Raw genomic sequence first — 26,113 nt, 5'->3', positions numbered from 1 at the left:
TGGGATCAAAGGCCAATGCCATGGCTGTCTCAGCTAGGCGTGCGTTGTGGATTCACCAATGGAATGCTGATGCTGACTCCAAGAAAAGTATGGAAGCTCTACCATATAAAGGTAAGGCCTTATTTGGAGATGGCCTTGATGATTTGGTGTCTACGGCTACCATGGGTAAGTCATCCTTTCTACCCTATGTTCCTCCACAACAAAAGAAAATGCACCATTATCAGATGCAGTCCTTTCGGTCCAATAAATACAGAAAGGGCCGGGGTTCTTCCTTCCTTGCTACTAGAGGAAGGGGAAGAGGTAAACGATCTCCAGCCTTGTCAGGCTCCCAGGAGCAGAAGTCCTCCCAGGCTTCTGCCACCTCCACCGTATGACGTTGGGACTCCAATGCGGGAGTCCGCACCGGTGGGGGCCCGTCTAAAACTCTTCAGTTTTGGGTTCGTTCGAACCTAGATCCTTGGATCTTACAAATGGTATCCCAAGGGTACAGGCTGGAATTTCAAGACGTCCCACCTCGCCGTTTTTTCAAGTCGGCCATACCAGCTTCTCTTCCCGACAGGGAGGTAGTTTGCGACGCAATACAAAAATTGTGTCTAAATCAAGTTATCGTCAAGGTTCCCCAATCACAACAGGGAGAAGGTTTATTTTTGAGCCTGTTTGTGGTCCCGAAGCCGGGCGGCCCGGTCAGACCAATCCTAAACCTGAAATCCCTGAACTTCTACCTAAAGAGATTCAAGATGGAGTCTCTCCGAGCAGTGATCTCCAGTCTGGAGGAAAGGGATTATATGGTGTCGGTGGACATAAAAGATGCCTACTTACATGTTCCCATTTATCCTCCACATCAGGCTTACCTGAGATTTGCAGTTCAGGATTGTCATTACCAATTTCAAACGTTGCCGTTTGGACTTTCCACGGCTCCGAGGATTTTCACCAAGGTGATGGCGGAGATGATGGTTCTCCTTCGCAAACAAGGAGTCACAATTATCCCATACTTGGACGATCTCCTGATAAAATCGAGATCCAGGGACCAGTTGGTCCAAAACATTGCACTCTCCATGACAGTTCTTCAGCAACATGGTTGGCTCCTAAACTTGCCAAAATCACAGTTGATTCCGACGACGCAGTTGTCATTTTTGGGAATGATATTGGACACAGAACTACAGAGAGTCTTCCTGTGGAAAAGGCGCTGGAAATTCAAAGTCTGGTCAAACAAATTCTGAAACCAGCAAGAGTGTCAATCCATCAATGCATTCGGTTGCTGGGGAAGATGGTTGCGGCCTACGAGGCCATTCAGTTTGGCAAGTTCCATGCCAGAGTATTTCCAGTGGGACCAGTTGGACAAGTGGTCCGGGTCCCATCTACACATGCACCAGAGGATAATCCTGTCGTCCAAGACCAGGATATTGCTCCTGTGGTGGCTGCACAGCTCTCACCTCCTAGAGGGGCGCAGGTTCGGGATACAGGATTGGATCCTGGTGACCACGGATGCAAGCCTACGAGGCTGGGGGGCAGTCACAATGGGAAAACTCTTCCAAGGAAGATGGTCAAGTCAGGAAACTTATCTCCACGTAAATGTTCTGGAGTTAAGGGCCATTTACAACGGCCTCCTACAAGCGGAATATCTTCTTCGAGATCTGCCGGTACTGATCCAGTCGGACAATGTAACAGCAGTAGCGTACATAAACCGTCAGGGCAGAACGAAGAGCAGAGCGGCAATGGCAGAAACCCCAAGGATTTTCCACTGGGCGGAAAAACATACAAGCGCTCTGTCAGCAATATTCATTCCAGGAGTGGACAACTGGGAAGCAGACTTCCTCAGCAGACACGATCTCCATCCAGGAGAGTGGGGCCTCCACCAAGAAGTCTTCGCAGAGATAAAAAGTCGTTGGGGAGTTGCTCAAATAGACATGATGGGATCTCGTCTCAACAAGAAGCTTAGGAGATATTGTTCCAGGTCAAGGGACCCTCAAGCAATAGCAGTGGATGTACTGGTGACACCGTGGGTGTTTCAGTCGGTGTATGTATTCTCCCCACTTCCTCTAATTCCGAAAGTTCTAAAGATCATAAGAAGAACAAAGATCAGGGCAATCGTCATTGTCCCAGACTGGCCAAGGAGGGCCTGGTATCCAGATCTTCAGGAATTACTCATAGGAGATCCCTGGCCTCTTCCTCTGTGCGAGGACCTGTTACAACAAAGGCCGTGCGTGTATCAGGACTTACTGCGGCTGCGTTTGACGGCGTGGCTGTTGAACGCAAAATCCTAGCTCGGAGGGGTATTCCCAGTGAAGTCATTCCCACACTTATTCAGGCCAGAAAAGGGGTAACGTCTATACATTACCACCGTATTTAGAGAAAATATGTTTCTTGGTGTGAATCCAAGAAGGCTCCTACGGAAGAGTTTCAGCTAGGACGGTTTCTCCATTTTCTACAAGCAGGTGTGGATGCGGGCTTAAAATTGGGCTCAATGAAGGTTCAGATTTCAGCCTTATCGGTTTTCTTTCAGAAACAATTGGCCACCCTTCCAGAAGTTCAGACTTTCGTGAAACGCGTGTTGCACATCCAACCTCCATTTGTGCCTCCGGTGGCACCATGGGACCTTAATGTGGTGTTGCAGTACCTTCAATCACATTGGTTTGAGCCATTGCGGAAGGTGGAGTTGAAGTTCCTCACTTGGAAAGTGGTCATCCTGTTGGCCTTGGCATCTGCAAGGCAGGTGTTTGAGTTAGCGGCCTTGTCTCACAAGAGCCCTTATTTGATATTCCATGAAGATAGAGCTGAATTGAGGACACGTCAGCAATTTTTACCGAAGGTAGTTTCCTCTTCCTATCATGGTTCCTGTGGCTACTGACGCCTTCGTTGAATCAAAATCTCTGGATGTGGTCAGAGCTTTGAAGATTAGGAAAACAGAGGCTCTGTTTGTCCTGTGGGCTCCCAACAAGATTGGGGCTCCTGCTTCCAAGCAGACCATCGCGTGCTGGATCTGTAACACGATTCAGCAGGCCCATTCCACAGCTGGATTGCCGCTACCGAAATCGGTGAAAGCCCATTCTACCAGAAAGGTGGGCTCATCATAGGGGTCTCGGCATTGCAACTTTGCCGAGCAGCTACTTGGTCGGGGTCAAACACTTTTGCAAAGTTCTACAAGTTTGACACCTTGGCCGATGAAGACCTTAGGTTTGGTCAATCGGCGCTGCAGAGTTGTCCGCACTCTCCCGCCCGTTCTAGAGCTTTGGTATAACCCCATGGTTCTAATGGTGACCCCAGCATCCTCTAGGACGTATGAGAAAATAGGATTTTAATACCTACCGGTAAATCCTTTTCTCTTAGTCTGTAGAGGATGCTGGGCGCCCATCCCAGTGCGTACTGTATCTGCAGTTAATAGTTCTGGTTACACTCATGTTGTGTTACGGTTATTGTCAGCCTGTTGCTGCAATTGTTCATGCCGTTGGCCTGCATTCTGTTGAATGCCATGTTGTGCGGCATGGTTGAGGTGTGAGCTGGTATGAATCTCACCTTAGTTTAACAATAAATCCTTTCCTCGAAATGTCCGTCTCCCTGGGCACAGTTCCTATAACTGGAGTCTGGAGGAGGGGCATAGAGGGAAGAGCCAGTTCACACCCTTTCAAAGTCTTAAAGTGCCCATGTCTCCTGCGGATCCCGTCTATACTTAATGGTTCAAATGGTGACCCCAGCATCCTCTACGGACTAAGAGAAAAGGATATACCGGTAGGTATTAAAGTCCTATTTTTTCTATTTGTTCATTCTTAATAGCATGTCCCTGCTCACCCCCATACTGTGTTTGAATCTGCCTCAATATTGTAATATTATCTGTTACACTATTGGCATAGTGTAACAGTGTAACAGCCCCTGCCTATAGTGTAACAGATAATGTAATATTATCTGTTATCTGTTACACTATAGGCAGGGGCCTATCTAGAGAAGAGGAGGCACGTGTGCAGGCTCCGTCAGGGCCCCCTCCTCTGCAGCTGGCGGTAGCGCTGTGATTATGGGGGACCTAGCACTTTCCTAGAGTTTAATGCGCATGTGCAAAACACTGGGAAAATGGCGACCTGCAGCGTTGCTGCTTCGCCGCGAGACTCTGGAGGGTATTACAAGTAATGGGTGCAGGGTGTGCGGTGTGGGACCCGGGGTCCCGCGTGCTCCGCAAAGACTGCACCCATTATAAATACGCCAGTGACTCTAGGTAATGTATTCATGTTAGCCATAGTTTTTTATTGTTTACTTACACCACAATGGACACTCAGAGGTTGAGTCTTTTAAGGTACCATTGTCTCTTATGTTTATCCCTATTGTCCAACAGTAAGCTGGCCAGACAGGGTGGCTCACTGGCTGATGTAATCACCTTGATTAGAATGTGTATTGTATTCCAATGCCTTAAGATCCTAAGACAAAGAAGAAAGTAAAACACACCCCTGCAATATGAAGCTTCTGGGGTTTAAGTAGAGCTGAAAGGAACACAGGTTGTTGATCTTGCACCGAACTAGATTCAAAAATACAGAGAATTAAGTAAGAGCCAGAGATGGACGATCATAAATTGGAGATCCCTATCTGTCCGTATGGCGGTGCGCCCAGGGTCATAAAAACGAAGTACACATATGACTACAGAGAGAAAAAGTATGACACTAGTTTGGGCGCACTCTTATTATTGTTTTCTTTTAAATTATGAACATATGAGAAATAATGACAACTTAGACTTGTACTCTACACCTCATTAGAAAACTAAAGAATAAATATATACTGCACGTATCATCTGTATGACAGTGGTATCAGGGAGGAACATCTATGAATGTATATAGGATGGTGTATGGAATGTTCAGATCCTTAATTATGCCTGGATAATTGCATAATGGAGGATGGCTACATCACAAGCAACCTCCGTCTGCCAAGGATCTGTACAAACTTGGTTTGTATTAATGCAACCCTGGATGGGGTAGGATTAGTGAATGAGAGAGCCCACACACTATATGTGATGATATCTGGTAGTTATCCACTGTCTTAAATTGATGAACTTATTGGAAAAATAGTTGGAATCAGTAAAGTAGTGATACTGCTGTTGGCGTTCTTGCCCAAGGTGGATCTTCCTACTTCACCGGGTATTCCCTAGTGGTCACCCGTCTAGGTACTTACCCAGCCCACCTCCGTTTAGCTTCCAAGATCGGACGAGATTGGGCGTGAATGGAGGGGTATGGTCGTAGGGAGAAAATGTCCTACCTCGCCAATGAGAGTGCACCGAAATGGAAAAATGGGTTCCTTCTAAGAAGGAGAAATTTTGTAGAAAAAAGACGTGAATCTGCTGTCCACGTTAGACTGACGGGACGTGTCCTGTGGTGGACTAGTCCGCCTGAATCGTGGATGAGAGTTCACAGAAGGAAGAAAAGCAAGAATGAAGAAAAGGAATAACACAGTTATATAAGACTCCAAAAAGAAAGGCATATGGTGCCGAAAATTAACAAAAATGCTGTGTATTTACTTGTGACAGTGGAAAGATTTGAATTTATTACAAGCAGTGGTGGGCATACAGTTTTAACCTAGAAAATGACTGTATTTTTGTGTGTTAGAGAAGTAAAAATACACACTGATAGATTGAATATACACTCCTATACGAAGGTGTTGCAGATAGTGTTCCTGCTTGGAATACCTGATGGTCTTGCAGAAAATAAGTAAATTGTTTTAATATACACACAGAGTCGTTAGTATATCAATACCTATGTAAGGGTTTTTGAGAAAAAGGATTTTTTTATGTTTTAAAGAAAAAGTCTGATTGTGTGCCTGCTGGAACAGCAGGAAGACAGATTGTTAAAGGATGCACCTCTTAGCGGGGTCAGACATAGGAGGTGCCCCTTGGACAACACACCTGTAACAAGGAATAGGATATGCACTATAACAATGACAGATGTGTAAAATTTACCCTAAGCAAATATCAGGGTATTGCAGGTACCGTTCCTGCTTACCAATAATATTTGAAGCAAAAAAAAGGATGGTTAAGGAATATATATCACATATCCAGATGTCAGACATAAGAGGTGCCCCTTGAAAGACACACCTATTGTAAGAAATAGGATATCCACTGTTTCAATGACAGATATGCAATATTTACCCTAAGCTAGATAACGAGAACATTGGATATCATCCATTGCTAATGTCAAATATAAAAGTTGCCCCTTGAAAATCCAGAAAATACAATTGTCATAAATACACATACAGACTTATTTGGATATAAACACCTATGGAAAGGTATTTTGGATGGTATTCCTGCTTGTGAGAAAAAGCCTGTGTTCTAAAGCAGGTATAATTACGTGCCTGCTAGAGCAGCAGGAAGACAATTAGTTATAGATAAGCACCCCTTAGGTGGGGTGTTGCAGGTATTGTTCCTGCTGATATCACATATCACATATTCACATGTAAGACATAGGAGGTGCCCCCTTGAAAGGCACACCTGTTGTAGGAAATATATATTCTTGCAATAATTAATTGGCAATAAAATTGCCCTACACAAGATCAAGAAAATATTAGATATCACCCATTCCTGATGTCAGACATGAGAGGTGCCCCTTGGAAAAACGCGTTTCACCCGGTAACGGGCTTGTTCACTTTCTTTCTGTGCAGCAAAAGGAAGTCTGAAGCCTGGCTATTTAATGGAGCCAGCAGTGGCTGTGATAGGTCATGTGGGCGGGAATAATCTGATATGGTATTCCGATAGGGAGAGAGACTGTCAATCAATGTTGAGCCAATGTGGGGCGGAAGTTTAACATGGTGCTTCCGCCCTCACTATGTGGCTAGGTAATAAATAAAGAAAGTACCTATATATGTGGAAACCTCTAGTGTGAGCTTATGTTTATGTTTAAAAATAGTACGTAAGGTTTGTGATGATTGGCCGCATTAGAAGTGTGCGGCGGGCGTGATAGGTGGGCGGGGGTCGTTACGTTCGCTTCAGCCCTGCTGGGCTGAAGCGGGTTGTCATAGTAACAGTGTCCAGCGAATGGGAGCCGCGACCGGCGGTGTGATGACGCTGGAGGAGTATGGGCGGAAGTCGTTTACATACACTTCCGCCCGTAGTCATGGTAACTGTATCCAGCGAATAGGAGCCGCGATCGGCGGTGCAGTGACGCTGGAGGAGAGTGGGCGGAAGTCGTTACATATACTTCCGCCCATGTAGGTTCTGGCTAGTTGCTATAGAGACTGTGTACAGTTGCTACGGTAACTGGACATACGCTGTTATGGAAATATGAGTAAAATCGAACTGCTGTGCTTGTATTCTTGTTATGGAGCATGGTGAATACATGAGGGTGTGTAAGTGAATGACCGGTTGTGGCAATAAAACTAATAATATAAATATGAAAATAACAATTAGTAAGTAAAAATTAAAATAAATATAAATGAAAATAAGTATGGAAAAAATATATATATGGAAATAAAAGTGAATTAATTAAAACTGGTTGGATAGGAGAAACTTGACTTGCAGATTGTTTGCAAAGCTGTGGGGGGGGGGGAAAGAAAAAGGGGGGGGGGGGCGGGAAAATGGCAATCAGGTGTGTGGTGCTTTCTAGACTGGATATGTGAATGTATATTATGTAAAATGGGAAAATTAATTAGTGAGAGGGGAATGCCAAGTATTGTGTATATTGTGTAAGTACATGTGGTTAATAAGCAGTGTTGAGTGTGTTACTTTATGTGAGTGTGTGTGTAAATGGGGAATATGAAAATGGGTTGGCAGGTTGAAATTGAGTGTACGGGATAGGGGAGTGTGTGGGATATGGAGTGTGAAGGAAGATAATGTGTGGAAGTGTGAATTCTGGGTCGGCATGATCTGGACTTGTATTGTGATATGGCATGATTATGCTGGGTGTTGTTGTGAATGCGTGGGGCGGTGGTGGAAAGAAGGGGGGGGGGTTATTGGAGGGGGAAGGGGGTGGATTAGTTGGGGAGGGGGAAAGAAGGGGGGGAAAGGAATAAGGGTGGACAGGGAGGTGGTGGTGTGGTGATGAAAAGTGTGTTGGAGTACATGGTGAACCTTGGGTGTGCGGGTGATGTGAGATGAGGCTATAAATTATTTGCAATTGCTATGTGGAATTGCATGAGTGTCTGGTGTGGGTGGGGGGTGACAGGATGATGTGGATGGGGCGTGCGAGAATTAGGTTAATAGAGTGCTATACAGGTGGGGTCTCACAAGAAAACACTGTAATTAATATTCTCATTGAGGCCATTAGGTCGCAGACCATTAAGCTTGAAGGTCCATTCACTCTCTTTTTTCAAGAGTTCTTTCGTGATATCCCCGCCTCTGATTCCCAGGTGAATTTGTTCCAAGCCAAAGATCTTGAAATCGTTCAGGTGATCCTTATGGAAAGTATGAAAATGTCTTGCAACAGTTGTTAGTTGCTTCATCCTCGTAAGATCCGTTGCGGCATTGCGACAGGTGCCCAGATGTTCCAAGGCTCTTTCCTTGAGTTTGCGTGTTGTCATGCCTATGTACCTAGTGTCGCAGCTGCATGTGATACAGTAAATAAGTGCTTGTGTATCACAGTTGAAAAATTGTTTAATCATTATGTTCTTTCCATATCTGTCCACTACCGAGTTTGTTTTTAGAATATGAGGGCATATTTTACATTTGCCACAGGGAAAGGAGCCTGTCACCCTAGTATTGGGTGTTCCACTTGTCATGTAGTCCGTTATTCGGCTTTGTCTTGTTGTTTCACGGACAAAGTGACTCCTGACTAAGTGATCCTTGAGATTATTGGACCTTCGCCAGCTCATGTTAATTTTGGAATCGACATATGGTGATAAATCCGTATCTAATTGTAGAATAGGCAGATGTTTTTCAATTGCCTGTTTTAACAGCCTCCATTCAGGACAGAAGGTTCCAATGAACCTAACTGTAGACTCATCTTTGTTTTTGGGTTGCCGTTGAGAAATCAGACTCTCTCTGCTGGTATGTAGGGCTTCCTTCTGAGCCCTCTTTAAAGAACGCTTACTGTATCCCCTTTCTTGGAGCCGATCAATCAAATCATGACTTTTCCTTTTGTAGACCTCTACCTCCGAGCAATTACGCCTCAGTCTCAGGAATTCTCCCTTAGGAATGTTCTCAATTGTGGGAGGGAAGTGTGCGCTGGTTTGGAGGAGAATACTATTAGTCGCAGTTTCTTTGCGATAGAGTTCTGTGGCCAGAGTGCCTTCAGGGGATTTATAAATCTGTAAGTCCAAGAAGGCAACCTTGTCCTTGCTGATCGTGTGCGTTTTTTTCCATACTTATTTTCATTTATATTTATTTTAATTTTTACTTACTAATTGTTATTTTCATATTTATATTATTAGTTTTATTGCCACAACCGGTCATTCACTTACACACCCTCATGTATTCACCATGCTCCATAACAAGAATACAAGCACAGCAGTTCGATTTTACTCATATTTCCATAACAGCGTATGTCCAGTTACCGTAGCAACTGTACACAGTCTCTATAGCAACTAGCCAGAACCTACATGGGCGGAAGTATATGTAACGACTTCCGCCCACTCTCCTCCAGCGTCACTGCACCGCCGATCGCGGCTCCTATTCGCTGGATACAGTTACCATGACTACGGGCGGAAGTGTATGTAAACGACTTCCGCCCATACTCCTCCAGCGTCATCACACCGCCGGTCGCGGCTCCCATTCGCTGGACACTGTTACTATGACAACCCGCTTCAGCCCAGCAGGGCTGAAGCGAACGTAACGACCCCCGCCCACCTATCACGCCCGCCGCACACTTCTAATGCGGCCAATCATCACAAACCTTACGTACTATTTTTAAACATAAACATAAGCTCACACTAGAGGTTTCCACATATATAGGTACTTTCTTTATTTATTACCTAGCCACATAGTGAGGGCGGAAGCACCATGTTAAACTTCCGCCCCACATTGGCTCAACATTGATTGACAGTCTCTCTCCCTATCGGAATACCATATCAGATTATTCCCGCCCACATGACCTATCACAGCCACTGCTGGCTCCATTAAATAGCCAGGCTTCAGACTTCCTTTTGCTGCACAGAAAGAAAGTGAACAAGCCCGTTACCGGGTGAAACGCGTTTTTCCAAGGGGCACCTCTCATGTCTGACATCAGGAATGGGTGATATCTAATATTTTCTTGATCTTGTGTAGGGCAATTTTATTGCCAATTAATTATTGCAAGAATATATATTTCCTACAACAGGTGTGCCTTTCAAGGGGGCACCTCCTATGTCTTACATGTGAATATGTGATATGTGATATCAGCAGGAACAATACCTGCAACACCCCACCTAAGGGGTGCTTATCTATAACTAATTGTCTTCCTGCTGCTCTAGCAGGCACGTAATTATACCTGCTTTAGAACACAGGCTTTTTCTCACAAGCAGGAATACCATCCAAAATACCTTTCCATAGGTGTTTATATCCAAATAAGTCTGTATGTGTATTTATGACAATTGTATTTTCTGGATTTTCAAGGGGCAACTTTTATATTTGACATTAGCAATGGATGATATCCAATGTTCTCGTTATCTAGCTTAGGGTAAATATTGCATATCTGTCATTGAAACAGTGGATATCCTATTTCTTACAATAGGTGTGTCTTTCAAGGGGCACCTCTTATGTCTGACATCTGGATATGTGATATATATTCCTTAACCATCCTTTTTTTTGCTTCAAATATTATTGGTAAGCAGGAACGGTACCTGCAATACCCTGATATTTGCTTAGGGTAAATTTTACACATCTGTCATTGTTATAGTGCATATCCTATTCCTTGTTACAGGTGTGTTGTCCAAGGGGCACCTCCTATGTCTGACCCCGCTAAGAGGTGCATCCTTTAACAATCTGTCTTCCTGCTGTTCCAGCAGGCACACAATCAGACTTTTTCTTTAAAACATAAAAAAATCCTTTTTCTCAAAAACCCTTACATAGGTATTGATATACTAACGACTCTGTGTGTATATTAAAACAATTTACTTATTTTCTGCAAGACCATCAGGTATTCCAAGCAGGAACACTATCTGCAACACCTTCGTATAGGAGTGTATATTCAATCTATCAGTGTGTATTTTTACTTCTCTAACACACAAAAATACAGTCATTTTCTAGGTTAAAACTGTATGCCCACCACTGCTTGTAATAAATTCAAATCTTTCCACTGTCACAAGTAAATACACAGCATTTTTGTTAATTTTCGGCACCATATGCCTTTCTTTTTGGAGTCTTATATAACTGTGTTATTCCTTTTCTTCATTCTTGCTTTTCTTCCTTCTGTGAACTCTCATCCACGATTCAGGCGGACTAGTCCACCACAGGACACGTCCCGTCAGTCTAACGTGGACAGCAGATTCACGTCTTTTTTCTACAAAATTTCTCCTTCTTAGAAGGAACCCATTTTTCCATTTCGGTGCACTCTCATTGGCGAGGTAGGACATTTTCTCCCTACGACCATACCCCTCCATTCACGCCCAATCTCGTCCGATCTTGGAAGCTAAACGGAGGTGGGCTGGGTAAGTACCTAGACGGGTGACCACTAGGGAATACCCGGTGAAGTAGGAAGATCCACCTTGGGCAAGAACGCCAACAGCAGTATCACTACTTTACTGATTCCAACTATTTTTCCAATAAGTTCATCAATTTAAGACAGTGGATAACTACCAGATATCATCACATATAGTGTGTGGGCTCTCTCATTCACTAATCCTACCCCATCCAGGGTTGCATTAATACAAACCAAGTTTGTACAGATCCTTGGCAGACGGAGGTTGCTTGTGATGTAGCCATCCTCCATTATGCAATTATCCAGGCATAATTAAGGATCTGAACATTCCATACACCATCCTATATACATTCATAGATGTTCCTACCTGATACCACTGTCATACAGATGATACGTGCAGTATATATTTATTCTTTAGTTTTCTAATGAGGTGTAGAGTACAAGTCTAAGTTGTCATTATTTCTCATATGTTCATAATTTAAAAGAAAACAATAATAAGAGTGCGCCCAAACTAGTGTCATACTTTTTCTCTCTGTAGTCATATGTTTAAGTAGAGCTACCGAGAGAGCTGAAGGGATATCCTCTGCTCCTTGGCTAAGAAGCAATGTTCTGTCAGGAGTTTGCGGTGGGATTTGTCGTGTGGAATTGGATTACAGAAGAGTGCTGAACTGTTTCTAACATGATCTGTTCAATAAACCACTGTTGGTTTTTAATCTGCCACCGTACCTGAGTGATTTGGAACCCTGTATCTTCACATGGGCATATACGCTACAATTGTTTGGTCAATTTGCCTGATATCAGTGTATCAGACAGATAATTGCAGCATGTATGTGGGTGACCGATACGGTAATATCGTTCGGTCAGACCATACGATTCGATATTTTGTGTATGCCCTGCCCTGACAGACTGACTTCATGTATGCTGGTCTCGAACCTGTGACCATCTCTGCCGTAGTCCTGTTACTTACTTGTTGAGCCACTGGAGCTCAGTCCTGACATTTCCCCTGTTCCTTCACATGGGAAGGAACAGGGAAATGTCTCCTCACCGGGGATGGAGGGCTGATATCAGTGCCAATACACTGTAAGAGATCACACAGTGTATGCCTGTGATATCTACAGTGTCAGATAAAATGCCTGTTGGTCTGGCAGGCATTTTATCTACCTGTGCATGCCTGGCAAAATGCCCATTTGTTTATTAGCAAAGTGCATCTGATGTATTTGCTAAAGATCTTTGCTTTTGCACATGGCTGGGCTCAGTGCTCAGGAAGATACACATCTTTTCTCTCTTGGGAGACACTTTTGCAAACTAGAGGTGGGTGCATCCAGTTGTTTGTAGAATTGCAAAGAGTTGTACTGTGCAAAAGTGTAAATGTCACATCATAGTCCAACCTCTTACCAATATTTATGAACACTTTTTCCATTATATTAATCTGCCCCATTTTTTCCTAAAATGTTTAGCTAGTAATATTTTAAATTAATCATGAGAGTGTACCTTATGCCAAATAAGGACAACATAGCACCTGCCCTGCTCCCAATCTGCCAAATCCCACTCATAAACACCCACTTGTTTTGGAAACTCTGTCCCTCTTGCATCACACAAACTGAGACTGCACCTAGACCATTGGGATGTATGAGGAGATATTGGGACTGGCTTTTATTGTGTGTATGTGTAGATTGTTTTACATTGCTTCGAGTGCAACTGGAAATGTGGTTATACCATGAAGTGCAAAATGCATTCCATCATAAATTAATGACCGCCAGGTCTGAATTAGTACTAAATTCAATTTTGCACAGTGAAAATAGTTGTGTTCCTCTAAAAATGTGCCCTGTCCACTCCTTAAATCACATATTTGCGCTCGTTGGCAACTTCTCACCTTGGCCAGTGTAACATTACAAAGTACAAGAGTCCTCACACAGGGTAATTACATATAAGAAAACACATTTACAGCTATACAAAATAAATTTGCGCAGATTACATAGCAACACTGAGGGAGAAAGGGCCCAATAACAAGAGTTTACATCAGGGGTGTTCAACATGTGGTCCTCCAGCCGCTGTGAAACTACACATCCCAGCATGCCTTGCTACAGTTTTCTTATTAGGGCATGCTAAACCTGTGGCAGGGCATGCTGGGAGGCCAGGTAGTTTGGAGACAGGGTGGTATTTGGCTAAATAGATGAAATGTGAGGGCACATTTGAAGGTGGGTAGGCTGGATGAATATCTGATGCGGTGTGGGAGGGATTTCCAGAGTATAAAAGCAGCACAGGAAAAATCATGGATTTGGGTGGGTGGGGGGAGGTGCTGATCATGTAACAGGTGAGACATCAGTCATTGAAAGAGGGAAGAGACCAGGTTGAGTGTGATTGGGAAAAATGTTGGAGATGTATGGAATGCAGGAGTGACTGAGGGCTCTGAAGATGAGAGTAGTTTGAATTTCATTCTGAGAGGATGAGAGAGCCACTGGAGTGATTGACAAGAGGGGGCAGCAGTGGTGGAGAGTTGCAAGAGGAAAATAAGGCATGCAGTAGAATTAATGATAGCTTGAAGTGGAGTAAACTGGGCAGGTAAATGAGGAGTAAAGGCCCCCATACATCTAAAGTCTGATTCCCTGAAGAAACGCAGATCATCGATGGCCTCTGATCGGCGGTCACTGATGATTGCAATCCGCCAGGAAATCAGGGAAATTCTTAATTTTAAAAATCCCTGATTTAATATTCTTGATTCCCCAATTTGGCCATCGGGAGACTGGGACATTGCAACATTATATCGGTAATGCATGGGGGCCTTAAGATTACAGTAATCACAACAAGAAATGATAAGGGCATGGATAAGGGTTGTAGTAGCTCCTAGGGAAAGGAACTACTGGATATTTGTAATATTGCAGAAATGGAAGCAGCAAGAGTGGGAGAGGGACTGGATGTGGAGAGAGAAAGAGAAGGCAGAGTCAGAAATGACACCCAGACATCGGTCTTCGGAAATGGAGGTATTGTCAAATTAGTGTTAGGGACCCACCAGAGACGAAGTCACCTAGACGCTGGTTGGTGGGCTAAAATTTTTGGGACAAAAAGTATACCAAGAATTTGCTCTATGTTAGAATGCCGAGTTTACTAGAATTATTCTGACTAGCAGTTCTTGGTATGGAGAAGTGTGCGTCAGCCCTGTATTTTCTTTCTTTGGGGAACTACAAGTCCCAGCATGGTAGAACCTCCCACTATATATATGTAATTAGGGTGTACAGTCCAGGATCCCCTCCCTCATATATTCAATATTGTGGACACCGTACACATAAAGGTTTGGACTCCTTCAGCTTGGAGCGGCACTCCTCCCAACTGCCCTGATTGATTTTAACTAGCATGGGTACTCACATACTGCACATTGAAACTAAAAGCACAATGAAGGTAAATCCTACAAATCTGTACAATTTATCAGTTTTGGGGATGGGTTCAGGGCACAGGCCCCCTGGCATGGTATGGCCAGGTTGCCTTGAGGTAGCATGCTATGAAATTTAATTTAGCACTTAACACTCTGAATATTTTATTCCCACTAATACTACACTAATTTTTTCCCCACTAATACTTTTTACAATGTCCCCCCTCCCAGCACCTTTCACCTCTGTAACACTTTTTAATACATAGCTTATTGCTTCTTTCTTGACACTCATTAGCACCTTAGTGCTCATTAGCACCACTGGTGTGCTGCCCCGGGGTGACAGGCTCTCACCGTCTTTCTGGGGTCCTGCGTCCCGGATTCAAACTAAGTGTTAGGGAGCCACCAGAGCTGAGGCCACCTACTGTAGATGCTGATTGGTGGGCTAATATTTTTTGGCCAAAAAGTATACCAAGAACCTCAAATTTGCTCTGTTAGATTGCAGAGTTTACTATAATTATTCTGACTAGCAGTTATTGGTACTGTGGAGTGTGCATCAGCACTGTATTTTCTTTCTTTGTTGAACTACAAATCCCAGCATGGTAGCACCTCCCACTATATATGTAATTCGGGTGTGAAGTCCAGGCTCCCCCCTCCCCCAACTGTGAGGGAAGGAAATACAATAATTTTAGAAAGAAAATTATTGTAGTTTTAAAGAATCCGAGTTTAAGGACGTAGTTGGATATTCAATAGAAGGCCAGCAGAGGAAGGAAGGTGAGGGAGGAGAGGGAGGGAGGAAGGAAGGAAGGAAGGAAGGAAGGAAGGAAGGAAGGAAGGAAGGAAGGAAGGAAGGAAGGAAGGAAGGAAGGAAGGAAGGAAAGGAAAGGTCAGTTAGGGGTCATCAGCATACAAGTGATATTGCAGGCTAAAGGTGATTATTAGCTTGTGAGTGAAGAAGAGTAGGGGAAAAGAGGAGGGCACTATGAACAGAGCATTGGGTAGTAGTTGGAAGCAGGGGTTGGGTATAGATGAATCGCCGGTCACATATCCGCATCCCGGAGAAGGATAGGTTGCACAAGAATGAAGAGAACCATGAGAGTGCAATGTCACAGAGGCCAATGGAGTTGAGGACACCAGGAGATATCTGAAGAAGGAGAGGAAGGTACCTGATGAGAGAGTGATAGGTTGAGCAGATGAGCAATGTGGGAGCAGGCACCAGGGGGGCTTTTCAATTGTTCGTCCTAACGTGATAATTAAAGGACACCCATTGTTGCTATTCAATTGTTTTGGGCGCTCTTTAATTATCGCGCCCAGGTAGACAGGGTTTGGTCACCTAAAGCGGCAAACCCTGTCTAAACTAATGGGCACAACAGGAAAAATTCCTGTTTGGTCGCCCAAACAGCCAACTTTTGCACATTTAAGCTTGCTGCCTCCTGGGTTGTGAGCGGAGATGTGACTGCCGCGGCTAATGTGCGTCTGATCGGAGCAACAACTGAATAGCTCTGATAGACGCCCATTAATTAAAACACTCTCGCCAGCAATTAAACAGCCCCCTAGGAGTAGGTGAATAGTGACTGGATCTGCATGGGTAGAGAGGAGAGGATTCCCTGAATTTAAATTTCTGAGAAAGGGAGAGAGGAAAACATTGTTATCAGTCCTGTTTTTTGGGGAGAGGGGGTGGGGCAGAGGAATACACAGGAAGGTGATGTCAGTGTAGGTGAAATTGGTTAATTTGCCTGATATCAGTGTATCGGACAGATCATTGCAGCATGTATGTGGGTGACCGATACGGTAATATCGTTCGGTCAGACCATACGATTCGATATTTTGTGTATGCCCTGCCCTGACAGACTGACTTCATGTATGCTGGTCTCGAACCTGTGACCATTTCTGCCATAGTCCTGTTACTTACTTGTTGAGCCACTGGAGCTCAGTCCTGACATTTCACCTGCTCCTTCACATGGGAAGGAACAGGGAAATGTCTCCTCACCGGGGATGGAGGGCTGCTATCAGTGCCAATACACTGTAAGAGATTACACAGTGTATGCCTGTGATATCTACAGTGTCAGATAAAATGCCTGTTGGTCTGGCAGGCATTTTATCTACCTGTGCATGCCTGGCATAATGCCCATTTATTTATTAACAAAGTGCATCTGATGTATTTGCTAAAGATCTTTGCTTTTGCACATGGCTGGGCTCAGTGCTTAGGAAGATACACATCTTTTCTCTCTTGGGAGACACTTTTGCAAACTAGAGGTGGGTGCATCCAGTTGTTTGTAGAATTTCAAAGAGTTGTACTGTGCAAAAGTGTAAATGTCACATCATAGTCCAACCTCTTACCAATATTTATGAACACTTTTTCCATTATATTAATCTGCCCCATTTTTTCCTAAAATGTTTAGCTAGTAATATTTTAAATTAATCATGAGAGTGTACCTTAGCCAAATAAGGACAACATAGCACCTGCCCTGCTCCCAATCTGCCAAATCCCATCCATAAACACCCACTTGTTTTGGAAACTCTGTCCCTCTTGCATCACGCAAACTGAGACTGCCCATAGACCATTGGGATGTATGAGGAGATATTGGGACTGGCTTTTATTGTGTGTATGTGTAGATTGTTTTACATTGCTTCGAGTGCAACTGGAAATGTGGTTATACCATGAAGTGCAAAATGCATTCCATCATAAGTTAATGACCGCCAGGTCTGAATTAGTACTAAATTCAATTTTGCACAGTGAAAACAGTTGTGTTCCTCTAAAAATGTGCCCTGTCCACTCCTTAAATCACATATTTGCACTCGTTGGCAACTTCTCACCTTGGCCAGTGTAACATTACAAAGTACAAGAGTCCTCACACAGGGTAATTACATATAAGAAAACACATTTACAGCTATACAAAATAAATTTGCGCAGATTACATAGCAACACTGAGGGAGAAAGGGCCCAATAACAAGAGTTTACATCAGGGGTGTTCAACATGTGGTCCTCCAGCCACTGTGAAACTACACATCCCAGCATGCCTTGCTACAGTTTTCTTATTAGGGCATGCTAAACCTGTGGCAGGGCATGCTGGGAGGCCAGGTAGTTTGGAGACAGGGTGGTATTTGGCTAAATAGATGAAGTGTGAGGGCACATTTGAAGGTGGGTAGGCTGGATGAATATCTGATGCGGTGTGGGAGGGATTTCCAGAGTATAAAAGCAGCACAGGAAAAATCATGGATTTGGGTGGGTGGGGGGAGGTGCTGATCATGTAACAGGTGAGACATCAGTCATTGAAAGAGGGAAGAGACCAGGTTGAGTGTGATTGGGAAAAATGTTGGAGATGTATGGAATGCAGGAGTGACTGAGGGCTCTGAAGATGAGAGTAGTTTGAATTTCACTCTGAGAGGATGAGAGAGCCACTGGAGTGATTGACAGAGGGGGCAGCAGTGGTGGAGAGTTGCAAGAGGAAAATAAGGCATGCAGTAGAATTAATGATAGCTTGAAGTGGAGTAAACTGGGCAGGTAAATGAGGAGTAAAGGCCCCCATACATCTAAAGTCTGATTCCCTGAAGAAACGCAGATCATCGGTGGCCTCTGATCGGCGGTCACTGATGATTGCAATCCGTCAGGAAATCAGGGAAATTCTTAATTTTAAAAATCCCTGATTTAATATTCTTGATTCCCCAATTTGGCCATCGGGAGACTGGGACATTGCAACATTATATCGGTAATGCATGGGGGCCTTAAGATTACAGTAATCACAACAAGAAATGATAAGGGCATGGATAAGGGTTGTAGTAGCTCCTAGGGAAAGGAACTACTGGATTTTTGTAATATTGCAGAAATGGAAGCAGCAAGAGTGGGAGAGGGACTGGATGTGGAGAGAGAAAGAGAAGGCAGAGTCAGAAATGACACCCAGACATCGGTCTTCGGAAATGGAGGTATTGTCAAATTAGTGTTAGGGACCCACCAGAGACGAAGTCACCTAGACGCTGGTTGGTGGGCTAAAATTTTTGGGACAAAAAGTATACCAAGAATTTGCTCTATGTTAGAATGCCGAGTTTACTAGAATTATTCTGACTAGCAGTTCTTGGTATGGAGAAGTGTGCGTCAGCCCTGTATTTTCTTTCTTTGGGGAACTACAAGTCCCAGCATGGTAGAACCTCCCACTATATATATGTAATTAGGGTGTACAGTCCAGGATCCCCTACCTCATATATTCAATATTGTGGACACCGTACACATAAAGGTTTGGACTCCTTCAGCTTGGAGCGGCACTCCTCCCAACTGCCCTGATTGATTTTAACTAGCATGGGTACTCACATACTGCACATTGAAACTAAAAGCACAATGAAGGTACATCCTACAAATTTGTACAATTTATCAGTTTTGGGGATGGGTTCAGGGCACAGGCCCCCTGGCATGGTATGGCCAGGTTGCCTTGAGGTAGCATGCTATGAAATTTAATTTAGCACTTAACACTCTGAATATTTTATTCCCACTAATACTACACTAATTTTTTCCCCACTAATACTTTTCACAATGTCCCCCTCCCCCCCCAGCACCTTTCACCTCTGTAACACTTTTTAATACATAGCTTATTGCTTCTTTCTTGACACTCATTAGCACCTTAGTGCTCATTAGCACCACTGGTGTGCTGCCCCGGGGTGACAGGCTCTCACCGTCTTCCTGGGGTCCTGCGTCCCGGATTCAAACTAAGTGTTAGGGAGCCACCAGAGCTGAGGCCACCTACTGTAGATGCTGATTGGTGGGCTAATATTTTTTGGTCAAAAAGTATACCAAGAACCTCAAATTTGCTCTGTTAGATTGCAGAGTTTACTATAATTATTCTGACTAGCAGTTATTGGTACTGTGGAGTGTGCATCAGCACTGTATTTTCTTTCTTTGTTGAACTACAAATCCCAGCATGGTAGCACCTCCCACTATATATGTAATTCGGGTGTGAAGTCCAGGCTCCCCCCTCCCCCAACTGTGAGGGAAGGAAATACAATAATTTTAGAAAGAAAATTATTATAGTTTTAAAGAATGCGAGTTTAAGGACGTAGTTGGATATTCAATAGAAGGCCAGCAGAGGAAGGAAGGTGAGGGAGGGAGGGAGGGAGGAAGGAAAGGTCAGTTAGGGGTCATCAGCATACAAGTGATATTGAAGGCTAAAGGTGATTATTAGCTTGTGAGTGAAGAAGAGTAGGGGAAAAGAGGAGGGCACTATGAACAGAGCATTGGGTAGTAGTTGGAAGCAGGGGTTGGGTATAGATGAATCGCCGGTCACATATCCGCATCCCGGAGAAGGATAGGTTGCACAAGAATGAAGAGAACCATGAGAGTGCAATGTCACAGAGGCCAATGGAGTTGAGGACACCAGGAGATATCTGAAGAAGGAGAGGAAGGTACCTGATGAGAGAGTGATAGGTTGAGCAGATGAGCAATGTGGGAGCAGGCACTAGGGGGGCTTTTCAATTGTTCGTCCTAACGTGATAATTAAAGGACACCCATTGTTGCTATTCAATTGTTTTGGGCGCTCTTTAATTATCGCGCCCAGGTAGACAGGGTTTGGTCACCTAAAGCGGCAAACCCTGTCTAAACTAATGGGCACAACAGGAAAAATTCCTGTTTGGTCGCCCAAACAGCCAACTTTTGCACATTTAAGCTTGCTGCCTCCTGGGTTGTGAGCGGAGATGTGACTGCCGCGGCTAATGTGCGTCTGATCGGAGCAACAACTGAATAGCTCTGATAGACGCCCATTAATTAAAACACTCTCGCCAGCAATTAAACAGCCCCCTAGGAGTAGGTGAATAGTGACTGGATCTGCATGGGTAGAGAGGAGAGGATTCCCTGAATTTAAATTTCTGAGAAAGGGAGAGAGGAAAACATTGTTATCAGTCCTGTTTTTTGGGGAGAGGGGGTGGGGCAGAGGAATACACAGGAAGGTGATGTCAGTGTAGGTGAAATTGGTTAATTTGCCTGATATCAGTGTATCGGACAGATAATTGCAGCATGTATGTGGGTGACCGATACGGTAATATCGTTCGCTCAGACCATACGATTCGATATTTTGTGTATGCCCTGCCCTGACAGACTGACTTCATGTATGCTGGTCTCGAACCTGTGACCATCTCTGCCGTAGTCCTGTTACTTACTTGTTGAGCCACTGGAGCTCAGTCCTGACATTTCACCTGCTCCTTCACAATGGAAGGAACAGGGAAATGTCTCCTCACCGGGGATGGAGGGCTGATATCAGTGCCAATACACTGTAAGAGATCACACAGTGTATGCCTGTGATATCTACAGTGTCAGATAAAATGCCTGTTGGTCTGGCAGGCATTTTATCTACCTGTGCATGCCTGGCATAATGCCCATTTATTTATTAACAAAGTGCATCTGATGTATTTGCTAAAGATCTTTGCTTTTGCACATGGCTGGGCTCAGTGCTCAGGAAGATACACATCTTTTCTCTCTTGGGAGACACTTTTGCAAACTAGAGGTGGGTGCATCCAGTTGTTTGTAGAATTTCAAAGAGTTGTACTGTGCAAAAGTGTAAATGTCACATCATAGTCCAACCTCTTACCAATATTTATGAACACTTTTTCCATTATATTAATCTGCCCCATTTTTTCCTAAAATGTTTAGCTAGTAATATTTTAAATTAATCATGAGAGTGTACCTTAGCCAAATAAGGACAACATAGCACCTGCCCTGCTCCCAATCTGCCAAATCCCATCCATAAACACCCACTTGTTTTGGAAACTATGTCCCTCTTGCATCACACAAACTGAGACTGCCCATAGACCATTGGGATGTATGAGGAGATATTGGGACTGGCTTTTATTGTGTGTATGTGTAGATTGTTTTACATTGCTTCGAGTGCAACTGGAAATGTGGTTATACCATGAAGTGCAAAATGCATTCCATCATAAGTTAATGACCGCCAGGTCTGAATTAGTACTAAATTCAATTTTGCACAGTAAAAACAGTTGTGTTCCTCTAAAAATGTGCCCTGTCCACTCCTTAAATCACATATTTGCACTCGTTGACAACTTCTCACCTTGGCCAGTGTAACATTACAAAGTACAAGAGTCCTCACACAGGGTAATTACATATAAGAAAACACATTTACAGCTATACAAAATAAATTTGTGCAGATTACATAGCAACACTGAGGGAGAAAGGGCCCAATAACAAGAGTTTACATCAGGGGTGTTCAACATGTGGTCCTCCAGCCACTGTGAAACTACACATCCCAGCATGCCTTGCTACAGTTTTCTTATTAGGGCATGCTAAACCTGTGGCAGGGCATGCTGGGAGGCCAGGTAGTTTGGAGACAGGGTGGTATTTGGCTAAATAGATGAAGTGTGAGGGCACATTTGAAGGTGGGTAGGCTGGATGAATATCTGATGCGGTGTGGGAGGGATTTCCAGAGTATAAAAGCAGCACAGGAAAAATCATGGATTTGGGTGGGTGAGGGGAGGTGCTGATCATGTAACAGGTGAGACATCAGTCATTGAAAGAGGGAAGAGACCAGGTTGAGTGTGATTGGGAAAAATGTTGGAGATGTATGGAATGCAGGAGTGACTGAGGGCTCTGAAGATGAGAGTAGTTTGAATTTCACTCTGAGAGGATGAGAGAGCCACTGGAGTGATTGACAGAGGGGGCAGCAGTGGTGGAGAGTTGCAAGAGGAAAATAAGGCATGCAGTAGAATTAATGATAGCTTGAAGTGGAGTAAACTGGGCAGGTAAATGAGGAGTAAAGGCCCCCATACATCTAAAGTCTGATTCCCTGAAGAAACGCAGATCATCGGTGGCCTCTGATCGGCGGTCACTGATGATTGCAATCCGTCAGGAAATCAGGGAAATTCTTAATTTTAAAAATCCCTGATTTAATATTCTTGATTCCCCAATTTGGCCATCGGGAGACTGGGACATTGCAACATTATATCGGTAATGCATGGGGGCCTTAAGATTACAGTAATCACAACAAGAAATGATAAGGGCATGGATAAGGGTTGTAGTAGCTCCTAGGGAAAGGAACTACTGGATTTTTGTAATATTGCAGAAATGGAAGCAGCAAGAGTGGGAGAAGGACTGGATGTGGAGAGAGAAAGAGAAGGCAGAGTCAGAAATGACACCCAGACATCGGTCTTCGGAAATGGAGGTATTGTCAAATTAGTGTTAGGGACCCACCAGAGACGAAGTCACCTAGACGCTGGTTGGTGGGCTAAAATTTTTGGGACAAAAAGTATACCAAGAATTTGCTCTATGTTAGAATGCCGAGTTTACTAGAATTATTCTGACTAGCAGTTCTTGGTATGGAGAAGTGTGCGTCAGCCCTGTATTTTCTTTCTTTGGGGAACTACAAGTCCCAGCATGGTAGAACCTCCCACTATATATATGTAATTAGGGTGTACAGTCCAGGATCCCCTACCTCATATATTCAATATTGTGGACACCGTACACATAAAGGTTTGGACTCCTTCAGCTTGGAGCGGCACTCCTCCCAACTGCCCTGATTGATTTTAACTAGCATGGGTACTCACATACTGCACATTGAAACTAAAAGCACAATGAAGGTAAATCCTACAAATCTGTACAATTTATCAGTTTTGGGGATGGGTTCAGGGCACAGGCCCCCTGGCATGGTATGGCCAGGTTGCCTTGAGGTAGCATGCTATGAAATTTAATTTAGCACTTAACACTCTGAATATTTTATTCCCACTAATACTACACTAATTTTTTCCCCACTAATACTTTTTACAATGTCCCCCCCCCCCAGCACCTTTCACCTCTGTAACACTTTTTAATACATAGCTTATTGCTTCTTTCTTGACACTCATTAGCACCTTAGTGCTCATTAGCACCACTGGTGTGCTGCCCCGGGGTGACAGGCTCTCACCGTCTTCCTGGGGTCCTGCGTCCCGGATTCAAACTAAGTGTTAGGGAGCCACCAGAGCTGAGGCCACCTACTGTAGATGCTGATTGGTGGGCTAATATTTTTTGGTCAAAAAGTATACCAAGAACCTCAAATTTGCTCTGTTAGATTGCAGAGTTTACTATAATTATTCTGACTAGCAGTTATTGGTACTGTGGAGTGTGCATCAGCACTGTATTTTCTTTCTTTGTTGAACTACAAATCCCAGCATGGTAGCACCTCCCACTATAGTAAACTCTGCAATCTAACCTCAAATTTGCTCTGTTAGATTGCAGAGTTTACTATAATTATTCTGACTAGCAGTTATTGGTACTGTGGAGTGTGCATCAGCACTGTATTTTCTTTCTTTGTTGAACTACAAATCCCAGCATGGTAGCACCTCCCACTATATATGTAATTCGGGTGTGAAGTCCAGGCTCCCCCCTCCCCCAACTGTGAGGGAAGGAAATACAATAATTTTAGAAAGAAAATTATTATAGTTTTAAAGAATGCGAGTTTAAGGACGTAGTTGGATATTCAATAGAAGGCCAGCAGAGGAAGGAAGGTGAGGGAGGGAGGAGAGGGAGGAAGGAAAGGTCAGTTAGGGGTCATCAGCATACAAGTGATATTGAAGGCTAAAGGTGATTATTAGCTTGTGAGTGAAGAAGAGTAGGGGAAAAGAGGAGGGCACTATGAACAGAGCATTGGGTAGTAGTTGGAAGCAGGGGTTGGGTATAGATGAATCGCCGGTCACATATCCGCATCCCGGAGAAGGATAGGTTGCACAAGAATGAAGAGAACCATGAGAGTGCAATGTCACAGAGGCCAATGGAGTTGAGGACACCAGGAGATATCTGAAGAAGGAGAGGAAGGTACCTGATGAGAGAGTGATAGGTTGAGCAGATGAGCAATGTGGGAGCAGGCACTAGGGGGGCTTTTCAATTGTTCGTCCTAACGTGATAATTAAAGGACACCCATTGTTGCTATTCAATTGTTTTGGGCGCTCTTTAATTATCGCGCCCAGGTAGACAGGGTTTGGTCACCTAAAGCGGCAAACCCTGTCTAAACTAATGGGCACAACAGGAAAAATTCCTGTTTGGTCGCCCAAACAGCCAACTTTTGCACATTTAAGCTTGCTGCCTCCTGGGTTGTGAGCGGAGATGTGACTGCCGCGGCTAATGTGCGTCTGATCGGAGCAACAACTGAATAGCTCTGATAGACGCCCATTAATTAAAACACTCTCGCCAGCAATTAAACAGCCCCCTAGGAGTAGGTGAATAGTGACTGGATCTGCATGGGTAGAGAGGAGAGGATTCCCTGAATTTAAATTTCTGAGAAAGGGAGAGAGGAAAACATTGTTATCAGTCCTGTTTTTTGGGGAGAGGGGGTGGGGCAGAGGAATACACAGGAAGGTGATGTCAGTGTAGGTGAAATTGGTTAATTTGCCTGATACCAGTGTATCGGACAGATAATTGCAGCATGTATGTGGGTGACCGATACGGTAATATCGTTCGGTCAGACCATACGATTCGATATTTTGTGTATGCCCTGCCCTGACAGACTGACTTCATGTATGCTGGTCTCGAACCTGTGACCATCTCTGCCGTAGTCCTGTTACTTACTTGTTGAGCCACTGGAGCTCAGTCCTGACATTTCACCTGCTCCTTCACATGGGAAGGAACAGGGAAATGTCTCCTCACCGGGGATGGAGGGCTGATATCAGTGCCAATACACTGTAAGAGATCACACAGTGTATGCCTGTGATATCTACAGTGTCAGATAAAATGCCTGTTGGTCTGGCAGGCATTTTATCTACCTGTGCATGCCTGGCATAATGCCCATTTATTTATTAACAAAGTGCATCTGATGTATTTGCTAAAGATCTTTGCTTTTGCACATGGCTGGGCTCAGTGCTCAGGAAGATACACATCTTTTCTCTCTTGGGAGACACTTTTGCAAACTAGAGGTGGGTGCATCCAGTTGTTTGTAGAATTTCAAAGAGTTGTACTGTGCAAAAGTGTAAATGTCACATCATAGTCCAACCTCTTACCAATATTTATGAACACTTTTTCCATTATATTAATCTGCCCCATTTTTTCCTAAAATGTTTAGCTAGTAATATTTTAAATTAATCATGAGAGTGTACCTTAGCCAAATAAGGACAACATAGCACCTGCCCTGCTCCCAATCTGCCAAATCCCATCCATAAACACCCACTTGTTTTGGAAACTCTGTCCCTCTTGCATCACACAAACTGAGACTGCCCATAGACCATTGGGATGTATGAGGAGATATTGGGACTGGCTTTTATTGTGTGTATGTGTAGATTG

General features: G+C 44.0%; 1 protein-coding gene and 2 pseudogenes across 1 annotated transcript in view; 1 reads left to right on the top strand and 2 right to left on the bottom strand.

The window, feature by feature from the left end:
* Positions 1-26,113, bottom strand: part of LCT (lactase) — a 221,710-nt gene that overhangs the window by 30,614 nt on the left and 164,983 nt on the right. The window lies entirely within an intron of this gene.
* Positions 5,100-5,218, bottom strand: LOC134946047 (5S ribosomal RNA; annotated as a pseudogene).
* Positions 11,454-11,572, top strand: LOC134946044 (5S ribosomal RNA; annotated as a pseudogene).

This window comes from Pseudophryne corroboree, chromosome 7 (genome assembly GCF_028390025.1).
Source record: "Pseudophryne corroboree isolate aPseCor3 chromosome 7, aPseCor3.hap2, whole genome shotgun sequence".
NCBI classification, from domain to species: domain Eukaryota; kingdom Metazoa; phylum Chordata; class Amphibia; order Anura; family Myobatrachidae; genus Pseudophryne; species Pseudophryne corroboree.
This window is presented reverse-complemented; position numbering and strand designations above follow the sequence as displayed.